Consider the following 6167-nt stretch of genomic DNA (forward strand, 5'->3'; position numbering starts at 1 on the left):
CAGTTAGAACCAATAGGACTTACCAGTTGATTCTAGTAAGAACCCGTATATACATATATAATATATACATATATATATATGTATATTAGAGGCATAGTGGTAATGCATTGTACTTATTTCCAACAGAGTTTATATATATATATATATATATATATATATATTATATAAGAACTATGTTTTCATACCTTTGTTGTTTTATTTGTCGCTTCTCTTAAACTGACTTTTGAAATATTTTTGTAATTGTTGATATCTGCAGTAATCATTCAAATTTCTTATCCGACAAGTCACTGGCTCAATATAGCTGTAACCCACTTTACATTAATATTTATATTTTTTGTACAGATCATATTACTTCAAAGTCCTCTTATCTTTGTTTTTAATTCCTTTTGAGATAATTCTTTATGATTATCATTCATGAATGTGTTTCCTATAACTATTATTATTGTTACCATCAACAAAGCGTTACTTTTCTTAAAAAAAAGCAAGTATTATTTCATACAATCCACTCTTTAATCTACATGTATTGTTATTCATTCAACATTGGTTAAATATATATTTATGTGAAAATGTTCATTATGTTAAAGGTATATACATTTAGCCTACTCCCAACCTTTGCCCGTTCCTGCTTTTGACATTACTTCCCCCCCCCCCCTGTATACTTTTCTTTTTGTATCCCCTTTCCAATATTATACATTAGTATACTTTGTTATTTTTTTGTTGCTTATTTGTTTACTGAAATTTTGCTCTGTACAAATTCATGTAATTCAGCCTTTTACCACAATAAATGCCATGCATTTATCCATCCTATACACAGCTCGATTGAGGATAAGAGGAAAAAAATATCTACATAATAACTAACTTAATTATTCTTTATGTTAATTTTAATATTTCCACCTTGAAAAGTTTCATTAAAGTATGTGGTTCGATATTACCATATAACTTAAATCGAAACATGTTATTCTCAGTGAAATTTTCTAGTTTACATTAAAAAAATTGTTATCCTAGATATTTGTTGCGAGAAAAAAAGTTCTTCCTATTTAATCCCTTTTTTCTAATTTAAGTTAAAGAGGACTATTTTACACTATTTTTACAAATCACATAAAAATTAATGTATTTTTCTTTTTTTAACTCACTGATATTTTAAAAATATTTTTGAAGGTGAATATAATAGCTATTTTTTTTCTATTTATAACGCGCATATTTATTGCTAGTTTACAACCTTGCCATGTTAAGCAAGGCTATCTTTATCTTTCAAATAAAAAGAAAATAAATAAAATAGAAATAAAGAACAAATATTAAGCTAATTCATTCTTAAACTTTCAAAGAAAAAAAAAAGCTCCAAAAGCAGAGGCAAAAATCGTCATTTCTTGACTGGTTGCCAACCAAAACCAAACAAGAAGAAATTTGTATGTTAAGAAGTTCGTATTTCTATTTTAAAACTTCTTTCTTGCTTTAGACCCCCCCCCCCCCCCCCTTCGTTATTCCTGACTCAGCAGATCTTCCTTCAATCACCGGGCGCGGGCGGGCCTGCGCATGCGCACTGAGTGCCACTGATTGCTATCGTCCGTATAATTATGCAAATTAACCAGCGCCGCCAAACGCAAACCGCCAATCTAATTTGAATTTGAAAGAGCCATCTTCGCCGCGCCGTTAATTTGCACCGCACTTTTATCGAGTGCTAGTGCGATAAAGAAGGGTAAAGAAGGCCGTTTTAATAATAATTCAACCACTGAAATCACACGGACCAGATTTGGACAATGACTTGAAAGCTAAGACATTCGCAGTAGGCTCTACAGGTAAGTTTCAATTTTCTATGATTTTCTTTTCGTAGTTTGTTAAATGGCGCGGCTCGCAGCTAGCTGCGGGGCTAGCTGTAACGTTAGAGTTCGTCAGGACATCCTGTTACTGCCCCTCAGCGCTGCCTGCCGGCCGCGACTAGCCGGGCGTGGATGTGTGGCTGCCATGCCGGTGCAAGTCTGCGCACATACATCATAATCATATTGACCTTACGATTTGTGTTAAGATTTAACATGAATTTCTTTTTATTTCACAAAATCTTTCAGTTGATATTGTTCCATATATTGTTATAAGTAAATGAGAGAGATATGTGATCGAATGTGAAACTGATTTTCTTGGTCTTGGAAAAAATCTGAGACTCAGCCAGTTATGATTTTCAATTTCAGATTTAACATTATGATAGTGGCCAGCGCCTCGTGTCTGCGCACCAATCACTTTACACACGATTTGAGGATTTTGATGAGATTTTGAAATGCCGAAAATCGAAATTCATTATTTTTTCCACCATTTTAAGAGTCTGATTTTTTCATGAATAGCTGTTTATCACTTTTTGACTGTGTATTTCAGGAGAGAGGGAGACCCAAAACCACCTGGAGTCATACTGAGCCTCGAGGAGGAGATGAAGTCAGTGAACATGACCTGGGGTACCGGTAGTTTCCAGAAGAAGGCCCAGCTCAGAACCGCCAGGACTCAGGAGTGGAGATCCGAATACTTCGTTGCTGCCCTCCATATGAGGAGGCTGTAAGTTAGGTAATTCAGATGTCAAGTTTTCTTTTGGGGTCTTTGTGTATCTTCTATTATGAGAATTATGGAAAAGAGATGGTGATTTAATGGTTTTAAAGATGTAAAATATGAAATTCTAGCACTTTTTTTAGGCCTAATAATGAGTTCGGACACCCTACTTATAATTTTTTTTTGAGGAGCGCGATATTTTTGTACATGACCCAAGCCTAGTTTCACCACAGATTAATTAATAGCTACACAGCTGTTGCATTTGCAATTTTAATAACAATCTACAACAATTGAGCATTTTATACAATTGAGTGTGTCTAGGAAAGCAAATTCGGAGGCATAAGGAGAGCCATTTATTGAGCTCCATGGAATTATAAACATGAAGGACTGATCTCTGCGACATCGATTTCAGAAGTATTCCCAAGACCAAGTGAACTTACTCATTTTTTTAATAAATATGATGATGTGCTGTTTATCATTATAGTTGAATCATTGATTCACAATCCCATGTATTTTTCTTAATGTGCAAATGGAATTTTACAACACTCTGTAGTAACCCTTGCCCGCCTTAGGTGTAGACATGTATTGCTATTCACTGTAATATAGACGTATTTTTATTCACTGTTCACTGTACTGATTATTTTTCTCTCCATTGTTTAAAAAAAAATTATTCAGATACATCGCATCTACCAGCAAAGAACGTGTGCCAGTACAGGGAAGGAATGTACCTGTCGCACGTGAACTCTTCAGAGGCAGTGAGGACAACAAGATCTGCAAGCAAGTGATCCTTTTTGTAAGAAAATTTCCAATTTGTACATTTCACAATTAATTTTTTTTAAAGCCTTTGTACACATTTAGAGTATCAAGGCTTACAAAATGTAAAAATTAAATGTTTGCCCAAAAATCATTATGGGAAAGGTGGATTTCCGAGGAAAAATCAAATCTATCTTTGTTTACACAGTTGTACGAGCAACCTTATAGGAGGCTTGTCTAGGCTCCGTGATGAAAATACAATGTAAAAATTGATTCACAATCCCATGTATTTTTCTTAAAGTGCAAATGGAATTTTACAACACTCTGTAGTAACCCTTGCCCGCCTTAGGTGTAGACATGTATTGCTATTCACTGTAATATATACGTATTTGTTATTCGCTGTTGTTCACTGTACTGATTATTTTTCTCTCCATTGTTTTTGAAAAAAATTCTTCAGATACATCGCATCTACCAGCAAAGAATGTGTGCCAGTAGAGGAAAGGAATGTACCTGTCGCACGTGAACTCTTCAGAGGCAGTGAGGACAAGATCTGCAAGCAAGTGATCCTTTTTGTAAGAAAATTTCCAATTTGTACATTTTACAATTAATTTTTTTTAAGCCTTTGTACACATTTAGAGTATCAAGGCTTACAAAATGTAAAAATTTAATGTTTGCCCAAAAATCATTATGGGAAAGGTGGATTTCCGAGGGAAATCTATCTTTGTTTACACAGTTGTACGAGCAACCTTATAGGATGTAAAATGATAAAATTATCTTCATGGAGTCCTCTAGGCTAGCCAGTGACATGGGCCCATGCCCATCAATTTTAATTCATGCTTTTGCATAACCAAATGGCGTGAATTTGGAACTGGAAGTATAATTTCAGATTGACCTCCGAAATGAAACGTGCACAATTAGTCTGAACTAAAATAACATTTCCTGAATTTTTTCTTAAATCTGGAGGCTGAAGTATTTTTTTATCTTTGAAATTAAATTGGTTCTCGTTGTTTTTTACCTCTGACTTACCAGTATGTGTGGGGGTACCGTAGATGTAGAATTAAAGGGATGGTCCAGGCTGGAAACATATCTCAATAAATAGAGTAAAATTCACAGAGCAAAATGCTGAAAACTTGATCAAAATTTGATAACTAATTAAGGTTTTGAATTTTAAAGATTTGCATTATTCCGGTGAAATAGTTCTAGGCATGTCTTTATGAATATTCATTAGGTTGGCTGATGATGTCATATCCCAATTGCCCTTTTGTATTTTATTATATGAGATTAGGTTTATTAAGATATTTTTAACCAAGAACTATTGACAATTGGATTGACAACTGATTAGGTGCATTAGTTATTGACGCAACTTATTTCATTACAATGGAGACGCATCATTTACACATGTATGAAAAAATCAAACATTTATGATTTCATCTAGTAACATAAAAAAAGGAAAGTGGAGATGTGACATCAGCCCACCTAATGAATATTCATGACGAAGTGCATACAACTGTTTTCACAAAATATTGATAAACTTTAAAATTCAATAACTTCTTGTTATCCTATTTTGATAAAATTTTCATCATTTTGCTCTGTGAATTTTACTCAAGTATTATTTAGATGTAAATATTTTCGGCCCGGACCATCCCTTTAATCCTCGGATAAAATTTAGTATTTCATTTTTTTTTTTTTTTTGCTTTGTCTTGCGTTTTTAAACATGTTCTGGGAACTGCTTTTTGAAAGTTGTCAGCATTAACAAGTTGTCTTTTTCCGACAGTTACCATAGTAACAGTCAGAGGCCAGTGCTTCTCAGCCAATCAAAAGCAATGATTTCAGTGAAATAGTCGGCACTGACAATCATGAAATACCCATCAGATGTTAGCAGATAATGTGCAACATAGACTCCTAGATACATATATGCAAACATACATAGTCTAAGTCTTTATTATTAAAATAAATGTATAGGTATAAGGTCGAGGCAATTTCATCTCTGCGATGTCAATTTCAGAAGTATTCCCAAGACCATGTGAACTTACTATACATGTTGTAATAAAAATGATGATGTGCTGTCTATCATTTATAATTGAATCATTGAAATATGGAACTTAGAGAAGTTTCACTATCCCATGTATTTTCTTTATGTGCAGATATAATTTTACACCACTGAAATTTTGTATTACGGTATTCACTGTACTTATTATTTTTCATTCCATTGGTTTTTTTTTCTAATCTTCAGATACATCGCATCTACCAGCAAAGATCAAGTGCCACTACAAGAAAGGAAGGTACCTGTTTCACGTTTCCTCTTCAGAGCCAGTGAGGGCCCCAAGATCTCAATAAATAATAATTAAAAAAAGACTCCTTTATCATTCCTTTAAAAATAGTACATATTATTTATTGAAGGTAAATGCTTAGATGCATTATATTCAAATTTTGTCTCCAAGCTAGCATGTAAAAATTGGATTGACTACATATTTACTGTGTAAGTTAATGATCTTTGTTGACACATAATACAAGAATTATACACAGCATGTTACAGTTTGTCACATAATTTTCTTTCATTAAATTCCTAGTTTAAATACCATATAGATGTTTTTTGTGACTTTTGTCATTCTCTGATGTTTTTTGGTACAGATTTCAAGAGACTGAGGGATTGATTTACCAGAGCAAGTTTACAGTCCAATCCTGTTATATTGTGCATGTGGAAATTAACAAGGTTTCAATACAATGCTACAAATTTACCTTGATTCATTTCATCAGTCCTATGTGCAAGGATAATTATTTCACTTGTCCATGCACATTGTTATAACAGGAGTGGACATTCAATGTAAAGATAATTGAAGATAATTTATAATTGAAATAACCGCCTGAGAGGGGGGGGGGGTGTT

The 6167-nt window shown here is 33.6% G+C and overlaps 1 long non-coding RNA gene across 1 annotated transcript; it reads left to right on the plus strand.

Moving 5' to 3' along the window:
• The first annotated feature begins 1635 nt into the window (after nt 1–1635).
• Nucleotides 1636–5863, plus strand: LOC129258261 (uncharacterized). The gene is made up of 5 exons (XR_010296686.1): nt 1636–1796; nt 2365–2547; nt 3205–3322; nt 3740–3854; nt 5516–5863. It is a non-coding gene; the product is annotated as an uncharacterized LOC129258261 (long non-coding RNA).
• Nucleotides 5864–6167: the final 304 nt, after the last annotated feature.

The sequence above is a fragment of the Lytechinus pictus genome, unplaced genomic scaffold (genome assembly GCF_037042905.1).
Source record: "Lytechinus pictus isolate F3 Inbred unplaced genomic scaffold, Lp3.0 scaffold_19, whole genome shotgun sequence".
Classification (NCBI taxonomy): Eukaryota; Metazoa; Echinodermata; class Echinoidea; order Temnopleuroida; family Toxopneustidae; genus Lytechinus; species Lytechinus pictus.